Raw genomic sequence first — 16,432 nt, 5'->3', positions numbered from 1 at the left:
AACTGAATTTCTCAAGTGAGATCATCGTCCTGTGAGGGAAAAAAAATCTCTGAGACAAAGAACACCAAGGGAGCAGGATAGGATGGATACTCTTCAAACAACCCTGAACACAAAGGCAGGCCAACCCATCTGTGAGAGCGAAAGAAACCGGAGGTCAGTCAGCCACACCTGAACTCTGTGGGCTTCTAAAAGGAGGGATTGGTCATATCATTAAGTCAATGAAAAACCACGTTTGTTTGTTCGTTCATTCATTCATTCACTCACACTAGTTATTGAACATCTACTAAGTTCCTAATACATTATACTCGGCACTAGGATATCAAGATATTTAAGACTCATTTCCTACCACTGAGGAACCCACCTCCATTCCAGTGAAATGGCACCCAACATTTCCTGTCGTGGTGCTTCTTTTTTAATCTGAAAAACGTGGGCGATAGCAAACCCACTCTTGCCATCCATTGGCTGGGAGAAGGCACGTGCTGTGGACTTACAGACCCTTCATGGTGAGTTGGGGCGGTCCCCCTGGGGGCAGAGAAGCACTGGGATAATGAGACGAGCTACGAGAGCAACGTGATGAAAGGTGAACCTGGCTCCAGTCTGTGCGAGACAGGACTTGCCTCTTCCGTTAAAGACCACTGACATCTAGGCCCACTGAGCTCACACTAACACCTGCTAACTCATTGCCTGATGCCCTAAATTCCATGTTAGTAGTAATAGCACTCTGTAGCTCGACGGTGTTACAAAGCATTATCAGAATCATCTCGTGTGCTCTTTACAGTGGCCCCAGGAGGCGAGGGTCATTAACAGGCCATGAAACAAGACTCACAAGGTCACTGAGCTGCAGAGACAGTCGGGACGCCTCCATCTCCACCATGCCTGTTTCAGCTCGGATCCCAAGTCCAGCTAACTCCAAAGCCCACATGCCTAGCTGCTTACCCCCCTACCTAGTGTGGTAAGAGCGTGTGATTTTGAAAAACCCACATAACATCTGAATATCATTTTTCTCCTTCCCCAAATGGGACCCTAACAGAAACTACCATTTGTTAAGCACACTTCACCTGTCTCTCTTCATATCTCACAAAAGGACTGCAAGACAGGTATGATTAGTCCCATTTAACTGAAAATGAGGTTGACTCTCAAAAAGACGGATTGAAGGCTGAGTCAGGATTTGAACCCATGACCCTCTCACACTACAGCTCAAGTACTTCCCACGATTCTGTGTCATCTCTCAGCTACTGCACAGGCATGTGACGGGGAACAAGGGAGACAATGAACATGAAAGCCCTACATACAGTATAAACAAATACACTTGGGTAATGAATTATTATGGGTATTATTATTGATTATCATTATTGTTCCAAATATTCCACTAAGATATGAGACACAGAGGTTAGAGATCCAATAACTTGCCCAAGATCACAATGCAAAGAAAGGAGAGTTGGGCTAATATTCCAAGTCCTAAGTCCTAGTATCCTTTCCACTTCCTGCTGTGACTTCGTCAATTTAATGTTTGGGTGCCTCAGCCTCGCTGGCAGCCCAATGGGAGCGCTGACAACTCCCTTGCTGGGAGGGTGAGGTGAGGTCACACACGCCCCTATGAGGGGCTCAGGAGACCCGGTGCTCCGACCACAGAGCCGGGCCCTGGCTTCCGCCTGTGTGATGACCTGCCGCATCTTCACAGGCCTGGGGACAAAGCAGCAGCCTCCTGAAAGGCCGTCTCCATCCTCGGGGACTGCTCACGGAAACGCTGGCTTCAGGAAGGTCTGCAAAAAGGCGTCGTTCTTGTGCAGGCCACTTGGAGGTGAGGCTGTGGTCATCTTAGCAGATCTGGGGGGGAATGACACTTCTCTCATGTCATCATCCTTTCAGCGGGCGTCCCAGCCACTCCGCTCACGGTGAAGAACTCCAGTGATCTCATGCGCCGGAACTTCGGGGCGACTAACGCCATCGCCGTAATCAGTCCATGCTGTCAGGACGCTTCCAGGAATTGCACAGTCCAGCAGCTGAGGCTCTCAGAGCACAGAAAAAGACCGCATCCTCCGGGGCGGGGCTTTCCCACGGGAGCACATAATTCAGCAGATGCTGGACGCCTGCCAGTTACCGGGATGCTTCCAGCTCTGCATCTGATAAGAAGTGCCTGGAGAATAAAGGCCTTTTATTTCTCCTCCTGCACCTTAAACAACAAAGAAACCCTCACCACTCCCAGATACCACACGATTAGCGTGAGCCTTCGCTACATGCCAGGAGATGGCCCCGATAAGCGTGTGTGTGATTTTTGTAAAGCGCATGTTTGAAAAACGAAATTCCTCCTGCCACTGTGGTTCCACTGCACTTCCTTCAGGCAATTCCTTCGCAGGGAACCACCTTCCTGTGCCAGGCTGACTTAGATTTTATAGCGACCACTGGGACAATGGAATTGTTCGTGGCCACGGCCAACTGTGTTCTCGCTGAAGCATTCCGTGCAGTTCATTCAGGGCGAGGCAACCCAAGGAAGCAGGTGGGCAAACTCAACGACGCTCATCTCACCGGCAGTTTGGAGGAATGATGGAGTTTCTGGCGCCCTGTCCCCTGGCAACGCCACACCACACACATTCCCGTGCATGGGAGAAATGAGCTCCTTTCTCTCTCGGCTGTCACAGTCCTCTCTGCCTCCCCGAGAGTCCTCGAGGTCTCCCAAGAGCAGGCCAAAAGCCATAGCTGATTAATCACCGATATTCTCATCATCAAGCACAATGTCAGGAGCCCCCAAAATGTCAAATGAACAAATTAACTGATTAATTAATAATCTTGTTAATTAATTAAGATTATTGTTACTTAATTAACTTGTTAATTAATTAACAAGTTAACTGATTAATTAATATGAGCTTTAACATAAAGTCCCGTTGGCTTTTTTTTATGGACAGGGCCAGCGAAGTGAAAATCTAAAAGCAGATGACAGTATATATAGGTCAGGCCGAGGGTCCGAGTAGCTGGCGCTTCTTTCATCCGCCGTAAGATAAAAGGATGGATCCAGGAGCAACCATGCAGTTCCGGAAGAAAAACTGCCAGCCATGCGAACCACTCCCACCGCTCCGGGGTCAGCGCCCCGACCCCCCGCCTCGGTGGTAGGACAGGCTCGCAGACAGAACCCGCTGGGACGCCCAAGACGGCCGTCTCGGGTCTCTCCGGGAGCCGACGCGCAGCCCTTCAGTCCGCGGCCCGTTGCCAGTGTTTCCCTCCATCAGATTCCCACGGAACGAGGCCCGCCTCTCAGACCTGACCCACCCCGGGGCCGGACACGCCCTTCTCCTTCCCCTTCCCCACCACCTGTGCCGTCATCACGACGACGACCAACGGTGTGAGCCTCACTGGGTTACGGCAGAAAGCAGCGTGACATGGGGACACACCCACCCTCCCCCACCCCGGGCACAGCCAGTGTGGCCGTCCAGCTCACGCCTTCCGCCTCCTACTGGCTCATCACCTCCTTCCCGTGGCCTCTTCCCTGTGGCCCTGTTACACAGAGGTTCAGGGTCCGGACCAAGGGGAGTAGACACGTGTCCACCCAAGCTTCTGACGATCGCTCAAAAACTGACAACTGGGCCTCTACCCATGTTCCACAGTGAGATCTTATCCTTTGGAAGAGGACGAGGGAAAGGATTTTTAACTCAAATAATGAGTAAATGAAAAAAAAAAAACGTGGCAATCATGATTCTAGAAGCCCAATTTGGTAGAAGGGCACCAAATTTTTTTAGAAAGACACCAAATGAAAAATATTCATCTTCAAGGGGTCAAAGTAAGGAAGGGCGCTTTGGATTACAAAAAAAACATTTAATGATGATTCCACTGGTTTTGAAACACTGGTGAAGCCATCGGAGAGAAACTTTTAAGTGCAGAACAGCGGGAACAGGCTATAATTCTCTGTCATGCATCGGAAGAACGGATGGCTGGGGACCCTGGAAGGACACAGGGGGGGAAAGAGCCCCGTTATCTGTGCCCAAGATCGGAATCGACCGTGAGGCACGGAGCAGTAGTCCGCGCAGATGAGAATATCGCCCTCATTCCTGATCAGTCCCAGCCTGGAGAGCGGCCCCGCGGGCAACGACGACAAGCCCTTTATCACGGCGCCCACGAGGAGGCGCGCGGCAGGCTGAGAAAACACAGCTAGCCCCTGTAAAACTTTCAGTGTGAAGACGCAGGTCAGAAGGTGTTTATAGGCAGACAAATCTCCTCTGGAGCCTCCAGCTCGCCCCCTCACTCCGCACAGACAAGGCAAAAAGAGGTCGACCTACTTCCTCCTCCTCCTCCTCCTCCTCCTCCTCAATGTCTTCGCTTCCTCATCCCTAACCCCCTCTCAGGATGACACACCCTCCCAAGGAAGATGTGACCGAGACCAGGGTGTTCCGCTAACAGAAATCCCTCAATGCACGAGAGGAACACCGATACTGGAGACAAGCAGTTCCTAGCCATATGGGCGTTACGCTCATTCACCCCAAAAGAATCTGCGAAATGATGACTTGGCTACGGTGTGCCTTAGCCGTTGAGGGGAACAGCGACAGATGAGAAGGAGCTAACATCTGCTGAGCACCTACAAACTCCAGGCACGTGCTGCGGGCTCCTGCGTACAGCAGACGTCATTTTATGCAATCCACACAATTCCAAGCGGGGAGCATGGGCCTCCTTTTTTCTTTTTGCAGATGAAGAAACAAAGGCTTGGAAAGGTTGGGCAGAGGGAGACCCAGAAGAGTTTACAGGCAGTTTACAATGCTAAATAAATCCAAGTAGCATCATCCCAAGGCCACAGCAAGACCCATCGTCCACTGTGATCACAAAGTGAACGGGAGGTGAACACGACGGCGGTTAGGATGAGATCGTGACACACGCAGGACCCACCACCTGCAAGGCCAGAAAAGCGAGATGGGCGTGGGCCCTGGAGGGCAGGGAGAAGTTCCAACGATAAGGAAGGAAGTCAGGAATCTTTGAACTGCTGGCCTGGGGGACACGGCTCTGGTCAAGGGCGGGCCTTCCCATCAAGTGCCCTCCTCGTGAGCTGCGGCCGGTATCAGCGCTCAGCGCCAGAAGGACCGGCGGAGGAAGCTCCATCTAAGAGTGCTGGGTGGGGAGACAGGGAAGTGAGTGTGGAAAAGCTCCCCTTCTTTGTCCGCACTGCCCTGTAAGGGACATCTATTTATAGTTCACTACTGCCTTCCGTGGCCCAGGGTGACGACCAGACCCGCGATAAGCGTGCACTGCTGCTACGATGCCAATGTCAATGCTAAACACTGATTCCTTTGAGACTTGAAAGACCTCTTCCCGGCCCGTTCAAAAAGGGAAGGGCTTGGTCAACCAAATATTTAGCTATTGTATCACATCATAATCAGTGTTTCATTTTTAAAGAAGCACCCTTGTTTATCTAAGGGAAAAGTAAAGTGGTCCTTCATATTTTTACCATATAAATCTAATAACAATACTACTACCTACTGACGGTGTTGGGGCGTTCCTAGTAGATCCCACTTTTTGAGTTTTCCAAATCACAAAGCTGCCTCACATGTGACCTTATTTGTATCCTAATTTTACAGGTGATGAAACTGAAGCTTGGGGAACTTAAGTAAATGATGTCTTCATCCGTGTTAAAGAGAATGGGTTAAGGTTCGAGTCCAGGGTTCTTTGACTTTGAGACAATACTCCAAATATTTCACCATGCCATCCAAAGACATAGGCCACAGAAACACCTAGAAAATTCTGAAATGGCCCCCAATATCTCTGACCAAATGTCTCTCCCATTCTGTGGGTCACGCTGAGCAACCCTCCAAATAACCGAGACTTCTGGTGGCTTCTTTACTTTTCCCTTGTGGACTCATCAGAAAAATAATTTTTTATTTTGTCTTCTCCTTGTATGAGAAGGGAACAAAAGCACCAGGACCGTGGCTGTGCTGGTACGTGTTTAACATGCAGACCTTCGGGGGCGGGGGTGACACCATTTTGCACAACCTGACGACTTCTGGGGGTCCAGGCAATCCGACCCACCGCTGCTCTGTTTCCTTTTGCTATATAATTACCACCTGCTAATGCACCACCTAATTATTAATTCATTGCATTTGTACTTATTGTCTCTTCCTTCCCTTGAGAAGGCAGGGATTTTTGTCTCTCTTGCTGGCTGAATACCCAAAGCGCTCAGGACAGAAGCCACAACACAGTCAGCACTGGAACACGGCTGAACCAGTGAATGCCAGCAGAGCCCCTCCCCTCACCTGCCCCCCTCCCCAACTAACACGCTCCTCGAATGTCGGGAGGTCTGGGCCACTCAGAATCCTCTGCCGTGTCCCCATTGTCCTGGGGATGATGGGCACTGACAGTAAGGTGCTGTCGTGAACATGTGGATAGGATTTTTCTAATCTTCCCTTTTTGTGCAGAGCCACACACGTACATGAGTGATACCCTCTGTCAGCAGCAGCATCAACAGGCACAAGGAGACACCCTGAACCAGGGAGGACAGGGGAGGGGAGGGTGGGGCAAGGAATGCACACGTGCAGGTCATAGATTCCGATGGTAACGCGGAGAACGGCGCATCAGCACAGCGGGAGCGGCCGAGGTGAGGGAGTGCAGGTTCAGCAGTCCCGCGCCTGCACCATCTGGGAGGCAGCGACCCCACCTGCCGGTGACCGGGCCTCCGGTGACCGAGCCAGCAAAAATAAACACGTGAGAAGTCCAGTCTTCACAGGCGTTTTCACCATGTGGTTTAGCTCCCTCTACAGCCCTCCCCTCCGGGGGGGTGGGGAGGAAACTTTTTTATTTTAAAGCTTTAGGACTGCATAAAATGCTGTCGTTGGAATTGGGGTTTTTAATTTTCTCTTCCATTTGATAAAACAGACGGTTTAAAATGTTTAAAAGGTCCTGAAAGCCGTAGCTGGACATGTGTACTCGGTCCTTGCCATCCACCAGGGTTTCCCTGTGCACTTCGCAGAGTTGGTCTAGGGGCACGAGAAATGTGACTGGTGCATGAGATCTAGGCTCCAGCACTGGACTGGGCTGGAATGAGCGAGCCAGACCATCCACCATAAGGAAGAGGAGCCAACGATATGGGATCCACGTGTCTACCAAGGAAACTTCTGTTCCACTCCTCACCTTCACATGCCCTTGGAAACCGCTCTCACGGTCAATTTTCAAAGCACTCACCTTTATCCATGGGCAGTTGTCATTTTGCTCACATACACATGTGTACCCAAGATGGTACTTTCGAATTGCATTAGTCTTGACTTCTTTTTGGATTTGAAGGGTGTTCTCACAGCATGATTACCTACGTAGAAAATCCAGTGGGATCTACTAACAGGCTACTAGAGATAGTGAGCTTACCAAGTTTGCAGGGTACTTGTACAAAAATAAAAAATATTTCTGCATACCAGAAACAATGAGAAATTAAAAATTTTAAGTACTTCTTACAATAAAAGCAAAACATACAAAATACTTAAGAATAAATATCACAAAATACGTGGAAAACCTAAAATCTACAAAACATTGCAGAGAGAAATCAAATCAAATTTAAACAAATGGTGGGATATATGTTCATGGGTCAAAAGACTCGATTTTTAAGGTAACCAATTCTCCCCAGATCAACCTATGGACTCAGTAGAAAATATTGAGAAAGAAAATATTATATATATATATGAATAGTATGCATGGATAATAGATATTCATATGCATGCAAATATGAATATTATTCAGCCATAGAAAGAAAGGAATCTTGTCATTCATGACAACATGGATGGATTTTGAAAGTATTATGCTAAATAAGATAAGTTAGAGAAAGACTTACATGTGGAATCTCACTGTATGTGGAAGCTAAAAAATAAAACAAAGCATATTTTCTATTGAGTCCATAGGTTGATCTGGGGAGAATTGATACTTTAAAAATCTAGTCTTTCGACCCAATTCCAAACAAAATCCCCGCAGGATTTTTACAGAAGCTGGCAATCTGATTCTAAACTGTATCGAGAAATGAAAAGGACCTAGAGTAGCCAAAGTGATCTGAAAAAAGAAGAAGAAAGTTGGAGAAAAAAGACCCCCTTATTTCAAGCATAAAGCTACAGCAATCTAGACAGTGTGGTACTGGAATCGACAGGGACAAACAGTTCAGTGGAACATACATGTGTCTCGTCTACTGCACAGCTGTTTTTTTTAATTAGTTGTAATTGAGATGACATGGTAACAGTTTCAGGTATAAAACATAATGGTTCGACTTTTGTATAGGCTGTGAAATGATCACCGCAATAAATCTATTAACATCCATCACCATATAGTTACAAAAAATTTTTCTTGTGATGATCTACTCTCTTAGCAACTTTCATATTTGCATGCATATGAATATTTATTACCCATACTATTCACATATATACATACATATATATATATTATATTTTCTTTATCTGCCCATTGGGCAGATAACCTTAATGGACATTGAGGTTGCTTCCATATCTTGACTATTGCATATAAAGCTACAACGGACATGGGGGGCATATATCTTTTGACTTAGTCTTTCTGTTTTCTTCAAAAAATACCCAAGAGTGGAACTGTTAGAACACGTGGTAGTTCTAATTTTAACTTTCTGAGAACTTTCCATACTGTTTTTCACAGTGGCCGCACCAATTTACATTCCCACCAGCAGTGCAAAAAGGTTCCCTTTTCTCCACATCCTCGCCAACCCGTGATTTCTCGTCCTTGTGATGACAGCCATTCTGACAGGTGTGACATCTCACTGTGGTTCTGTGGTTTTAAGTTGCGTTTCTCTGATGATGACCGGCGTTGAGCCCCTCTCCAGGCACCTGGTGGCCACTTGCCTATCTTCTTTGGAAGAATGTCTTTCAGATCCTCGGCCCGGTTTTCAGTCAGATTCTTTGGGTTTTAATTGTGAGTTCTAGGAACTCTTTATATATTTTGAACATCAACCCCTCATCAGACATATGATTTGCAAATATTTCCTCCTGTTTGGTGTGTTGCTTTTTCATTTTGCTGATGGTTTCCTTTGCTGTACAAAAGCTTTTTAATTTGATGTAGTCCCACTTACTTGTTTTTGCTTTTTCCTCCTTTAAGTGTCAAGTCCAAAAAAATCATCAACAAGACCACTGTCAAGGAGCTTACTACCCATGTTTTCTTCTAAGAGTTTTATGGTTTCCGATCTTATGTTCAAATCTGTGATCCATTTTGAGTTCACTTTTGTTTACACCTAAGGTAGGGGTCTAGTTTCATTCTTTTGCATGTGTCTGTCCAGTTTTCTCTACACCATTTATCAAAGAGACTGTCCTTTCCCCCAATGGATATTTTTGGCTTCTTTGTCACAAATAAATTACCTATATATGTATGGGTTTATTTTGGGGCTCTTGATTCTGTTCCATTGATCTGCATGTCTGTTTTTATACCAATACCATACCATACTGTTTTTATTACTATTGTTTTGTAATATAGTTTGAAATCAGGGAATGTGAGGCAATAAATTTTTGACAAGAGTACAAAAACAATTCAGTTGACAAACAATGCAAGTTTCAACAAATGATGCTGGAAAGATTGGCTAGTCACATGCACAAATTAACTTTTTACCATATACAAAATTAACTGAATCACAGACTCAAATGACAAACCTAAAATTATAAAACATATAGAAAAACAGCATAGAAAATCTTTGTGAACTAGGGTTAGACAACGATCCCTAAGATACAGTAACTAAAGTATGATCTAAAAAAGAAAAAAATGGTAATTTGGACTTTATCAAAATTTAAAATTTCTACTTTCTGAAAGACTGGTTATAAAATGAAAAAACAAGCCACCTAACTGGGTAAAATATTTTCAAATCATATGTTTAATAAAAGACTTGTATCCAAAATACATAAGGAACACTCTGAACCCAATAATAAGAAACACTTGAAATTTTTTCAATGGGCCAAAGATTTTAAGAGACACTTTACCAAAGAAGATGTACAGGTGGCAAATAAACACATGAATGTGTTAAACATCATTAGTCACTAGATAAATACTAATTAAAGCCACAATGAGCTCTCACTACATGCATATTAAGTTGGCTCAAATGCAAAACACTGCCTGTAGTAGTAAGCGCTGGTGAGGATGTGGAGGAACTGGTAGGAATGCATGAAATGGTTCAACCACTTTGGAAAACACTTTGACAGCGTCTTTAAAAGCGAAGCATCCAGTTTCTTAACAAGTTAGAATTCTGCGGTCCAGTTGTCTCACGCCCAGGTATTGACCTAAGAGAAGTAGAACCATATGCCCACTCACACACTGGGACAGGAAGGGTCCTCGCAGCCGGAGTGTTCACAGCAGAACAGTGCAACGGCCAAAAGCTGGAAGCAACCCAAACGCCTATCAGCAAGTGAATGGATAAACACATTGTGGCATATTGATACAATAAAAATGAATGAAGTATTGATATACGCATAACATGAATGGATCTCAAAATAATCACTTTGAGTGAAAAAAGTCAGACAAAAAAAAAAGAGAGAGAATGTATTGTATTTATACAAAAATTCTAGGATATGCAAACTAATCCATAGTGACAGAAAGCAGATCAGCGGTTTCCTAAGGATGGGGGGTTTCAGAGGGGGTGGGAGAGGGGATCCCAAAAGGACATGAGGAGTTTGGGGAGATAATGGATATGTTCATTATTTTCACTGTGGTCATGGTTTCATAGGGATGTACATGTCAAAACTTACCAAATTGTATACTTTAACTATGTGCAATTCACTGTATGTAAGTTATACCTCAATAAAGCTTTCTTCTTTTCATTTCAAACAAACTTAAAAGAAAGAAGAGTATTCTGGAAAGGTGCCGGTATCCCCAAAAGAACACCTTAAGCCTTATTAGCTAATACCTTATTGGGGGACATGAATGGGAAGTGATTATGCGGGACAAGCCCCATAATTTTTCCAAGAACTTGCCCCAGCGACACATTTACCGGACAACCCCAAACTCTAGGTGTACAGTGGCACATGACGTGTGCACAATGGCACATGATGATCAGTCTACTCGGGGACGCTTCCTTTTCACCCCAAGGTGCCCCTGACGCCCATTCGAAATGAAAGCCTGGGCCTGGCCTGGAGCAATTATCTTCACCACTGGCATCCCTTATCTTTGACTTTCTCTCCTCTTCCTGCACAGATCCCCAAAGCAAAAAATCAACCAATTCCAAAAAGAAAGGAAAAAAAGGACAATTTCCTGGAAGTCAGTTAGTCTCCGTACTCTCTCGGATGGTACTTCCTCACGGCCAGGCCAGGCAGGGAGTGAGGGTGCCCTGCCACCCTTGGGGACAGTCGTGTGCCTGCCCTGGGGCTCACGGACCTACGAAGAGGACGTCCGGCCCCCAGCGGAGGCGTTCTCAGGCTGGAGGTCCGGCTCCACGGTTCATGCCCGCCGCAGCGATAGCACTGCTCAGAAATGAAAGCTGTAGAGACTGAGCAAATAAAAATGTGCCATGTCCTCATATGTTCAAAATAGCGTTTAACAGTTCCCTGATCCACACGCGTGCTGATACATGATGCTACTGAGGGGTGCCTGGTGTTGGCCAGGGACGGACCCCACGGGAGCGCTCCCAGAGCCGAGTTGCGTGGGGGAAGGAGCGGGCACCGCCTCTCCTGCACTCTTTGCATTAAAGAGCTGAGGGGTTCTGGCGGTCGGGTTTCTGCAGAGGACTCATCCATCAGCCAGGGGAGACCATTTCAAACCCGGCTTCCTGTCACACAGCATCCTGATTCATGGCAAAACTGAAGGTGAGCTGCAATGCACACACAGCCGGCCACTGGGGCGGGCAGCCCTCGGCGACCTTGACCTCCTAGCACTGAAATCAGAGGAAACTGTGGCCCTGAGCGGACGTGTCCTCAGAGCATCGCCCAGCTTTCCCAACGCAGGGACCACAGCTCGCTGATGACGGGGCTTTGAAGTGTCTGGCCCCAGGCCAGGAAACCTTGGAGGTGACCTTTGGAGAATACCTGCTTTCGATTACCCCCCGTTTATAATAGGAAGCCACACGTGCTAACTTCAGCATTTCTCCTGCCTTCAGAACGAGGGGATCTCGGGCTGATTGATCTCGAGCTTGATCGTTTGGCTCAACCCTAAATGGCAAGCCCACTGGGTTTGGGCGGTTTTATCCGGAGTTTTTTTTTCTTCCCTTTCTGTGTTGCATTCCAACCCTGCATTTATTTCTCTTCTTCAGCTCTTCGGTCCAACTGCCACGCGTCACCGTTCCCACGTCCCATGGGACTGTCTACGTCTCCTTGCAGGCATTTGTTCAAAAGGGGCTCCTGCAAGGGAACCCTAAACCCACATCCCACGAGGCACAGGCAACGTCCCTGCACCCAAGAAGTACCGCCCCCCACCCCAGTGCCAGCAGGACCAAGGCTGGGCGGCACTGCTTTAGCGTGGTGGGAATTAAAGGATGCCTTTGACCAGATTAGAGAAATTAGGAGAAGGAGCAGTTTTTTAAAGACTATGATAAACTCTTTGTGTTTTATACACTTTGTATTCCGGGTCCACAGAATACATACAGGTTTAAATGTTCAGGAAGCACTGTTCAAGAAACCCACCTCGGGGGACTTCCTTTGCCATGTGGCGGTGTAAGGGACACTGGAGACACCGCTGTGCACAGAGAGCTACCAACAGTGATCGTGAAAAACAACTTAAGAACACGCACAGAGGAACACGCAATGGTCAAGGCTGGGCCGAGCGGCGTGAGCTCGCTCACACACGGGCGGTGGAATAAAAGTTCACCGACCTTTTTCGTGCTCTGCCTAACTGGTTCTTCCCCCAGATAACGTAGGAGCTTCTCTGGCGTACTGTTGAATTCATAGAACAACTGAAAATCACTTAGAGCAGTAACTAAGGAAAAACAGTAGTACACACGGCAGCTTCCAAGCATATATATCCTCCGATCCTATGTATGTATTTTGTCCCATAAACTAAGATACAAGCATGTGCTTTGCCCACTAGTTCTCGTAGGAAGATTCCTCTTGGAAGGTCTGGATTTACCTCCAAGTTCAGCTCTGGATGCTGGCCAGTCCCGTCTATAACTAAGAGAGCAACGCCCCAGGCACACACGCCCCCAAGGCTCCCGCGCCAGTGGGGTCTGGCTGAGCCTCCCCAGCGGTCGGCAACCTGGCCAGAGTCACCTACTGTGCGTGTCAGCCCCGGGCCCTGGCTAATTGTTTCACGTGCTGACTCATTCGGGGCAGCTGGTTCCTCGTCATCTCACCTACCTGCCGCGGGCAGCTCAGCTCTCCCACACCTGGTTCTCATGCCGGGCTGACGCGCAGTGTGCTGCGTGACCCTTACCAACCTACGACCCCCCTGAACTTCCTCATCGTCACCAACTAAAGAGTAATTACACTTCCTTCTTCCTAAGGCCAGGGTCTAGCATTTACTTAGTTATAAAGACTACAATTTGGCCCAGGACCATGGGATGTGTGGCAAGGATTTCTATAACGAGATCATCTACCACCGCCCCCCACCTTAAAGCCATCCCCAACACACAACTAGCACGGCAACAGAATGGGTGTGGAACCGCGGCACCAGCTGCCCCTTCCAAAGAAACCCCGCCCCAGGACACCGCGCTGGCAAGGGCGGACCCACGCTGCTGGGAATAATCGTGGGAAGCCAGCGTGTGAGAGGGCGCCGGTGCCAAGAGGGGGGCAGGCCAGGGGGCGGTGGGGAGGCAATTAGCGAAGAGCAAGGCAGCACTCTGGAAAGTCGGCCTGGAGCCAGACTGTAAAAGTCACAGCAAATAGTTTCTACTTTATTCTCCAGGCGATGGGGAGTCATCCGATGCTTTTTTAGCATGCTGGAGCGAAGGGAAGGAGGGAGAAAGGGGCGGGGGAGATCTTTAATCCAGAGCCACAGTCACGGGAGTAGCAGATGCTATCAGTGGAAGTCCCAGTGGGTGCACTGGGCAAGGGACGGGGAGAAAGGGACGGAGTGACGAGCTCGGTCACTGCCGGGTCACACACAGGAGGGCGCGAGCTGCAGTTGGAACGAGGCCAGCCCAGTGACTGTCTGCAGACCACGAGTTAGCCACCTGGTGTAAGAGTGAGAAGGTTCAAGTGCATTTCAGGCGGCAGCTCTACCTTATGAACAGGACTCAAGTATTCGGCTTTGTGTCACCATTCAGCACTGGTTTATCCATTGTATCTGCTTTCTCCATTACACGTTTTTTTCTACGTGTGTTACTTTAAAATGCCCTTTGGCGTCTGTCTGCGTCCCCTCGGAGGGTGGGGGTAAGCCAGGCCAGTGGTTCCCTGCCGTGGGCCAGAGGACTGGAGAAAGACACAGCGGGGACAGGAAGGAGGCGACCGCCGGGGAGGGTCTCAGCATCGAGACCTTTCGTGCATCTGTTTCCGAGCCTGGAATCCAGCTCGTCTTTGTCCGGCTTCACTCTGGGGTCTAACATCACTTGGCCTGGGTGACGGACAAAGTGAATCTAACAGACACACCTCTGTCTCCCGGTCCAGCCTTTTCTGGAACAGCTTCTTCCGTTAGTTCCCAGAACTTTCTGACGTGTTTGCGTCAGGGAAGGGCACAGACCCCGATGGAGAAGAGCCCATGGCACCCGCTTCTCTTCAGCACAAGGAAGGAGGGTGGCCAGAGCTTCGTCGAAGACGGTGCTGGATGAACGGTCCTCAGCCAGCGGGCCCAGCAAACAACCCAGATGACGGCGGTGGTCCAGCCCTCCGACTTCTCCAGCCTCATCTCACACCACGTGCCCACACGTCCTTTCTGTTCCAGCCGCACTGAACCGCTTTCGGGCCCACCCACCTGCTGTCCCCCCACATCCCTGCGCCACTGTGCCTCTGCCATCGTCCACAGTGGCTTCCCCCAAGTCCCCTTCTCCGCCTGGGGAGGCCCGACTCGCCTTTCTTCGGGAATGAGGGAGAGAGTATTCACACGTCTTCGAAGGACTGTGGTGAGGATCCAGGTAGATCGCCCGACTCATGTTCTCAGAACAGCGTCTGCTCTGCTCAGCGCACCTGAGCACTCGGTGCACCTGAGCTGTTCTCATTACTCTTCTTTCCAGATTCAGTTCAAGCACCGGCCCTTACCGGAAACCTCCCAGGAGTCCTTTCCTCCCCGTGAGGTGCCCGTGCTAGGCGTGCTCGGGGCACACGGAACGTGTCTCTACGACGAAAATAACAATAAGTAGGGACAGGCCTGTGTTGACTGCTACGCGCAGACACTGCCCTGCATTCTCGCGATGACACTGGGAGGGAGTCGTACAGAGAGCCTCATTTTGGGAAAGGGCGGGCAGTCAGGCTGACCTCTTTTTGCAAAGGATCACAGCCCGGAGGCGGCTGCATGGACACCCGGAGTGCTCTGGTGAGAGAGCCAGTGTCTGTTACTTCATCACACCGAGTTTTAGTTGCTGTTTTTTGCCGTGCTGTTATTTCTCCCCACCACATGACAAGTTCTTCAAGGACAGAGATCTGTTCTGTTGTTGTGCTGATGACTTTCCCAGGCCCTGGTCCTGTGCCCAATACAAAGCCCTCGTTCAATCAATGTTTGATAAACTACTACATTTTTATTATGATATTATTTATATCATTATGTCCAAACTCCCATCACACGACGAAGGAAGTGAAGACGACAGTGTGTTAAGCTGATCCAGGGGGTGGTCGTTCCCATTTCCCGTCTGCGTTGTACGGTTAAGACCAGGCTCTGGACCTAAGCGGGCCCCGCCTGCCCGAAGTTCCACAGCAACCACAGCCTCGTCATTCTCGGAACCAGAGGCACAGTGTGGTCGACGGCTGCGCAAATGCAGCAGAGGAAACGGCTCGGACGGGGCCTGGCTCTTCCCTGTGAAAAATCTGTTTAACGAGGAAACACACCGGAGCTGACTCAGGCCTGGACGGCCTTCCCTCCCCTTCCTGCCAGCCCGTGTCCATCACCCCCCTGAACTCCAAACGCCCCTCCGAGGTGCCCCCCGACACACCACACCCACGTGTGAACTCAGCACACACTGTCTCCACATTCCTGCGGTTCTCAGGCAGACGGTTGAGACCTTGTTAGCATGTTCTTCCTCTGTTAACCCCCAACTTAGCCTCTGTGTTTCATGGTTATAGTTTCATGCGTGCTGGGAAATGGAGCCTGGTTAGGATGGGTTGGGGAGAGAACAGGCAGAGGGGGAGTGTAGACAACGAGTGAGCCAAGTTCAGAGAGCAAGTGTAGACCACGGTTCCGAGAGCAGCTGGTCAGAGAGGCAACGGCACAAGGAGGGAGTTAGGGGGGATGCTGGGAAAGGGGTAGGCTGTGCACAGACAGGCATCGCTGAGCCTAGTTTGCGTGCTGACTGGGGATAAGGAAGGGGTGAATGAGGAGCCGTGTCCCCTAGAAGGAATGACCGGGGGATGTCACCTGTGGTGAGAGACCCACTGTGACTTGGGGACCTGTATCCCCGTGCAGGTGCACAGGC

This window comes from Phyllostomus hastatus, unplaced genomic scaffold (genome assembly GCF_019186645.2).
Source record: "Phyllostomus hastatus isolate PE091 unplaced genomic scaffold, TTU_PhHast_1.1 phas_contig_148, whole genome shotgun sequence".
In the NCBI taxonomy this organism is placed as follows: Eukaryota; Metazoa; Chordata; class Mammalia; order Chiroptera; family Phyllostomidae; genus Phyllostomus; species Phyllostomus hastatus.
The sequence above is the reverse complement of the archived record's forward strand: the minus strand, read 5'-3'. Positions refer to the sequence as shown.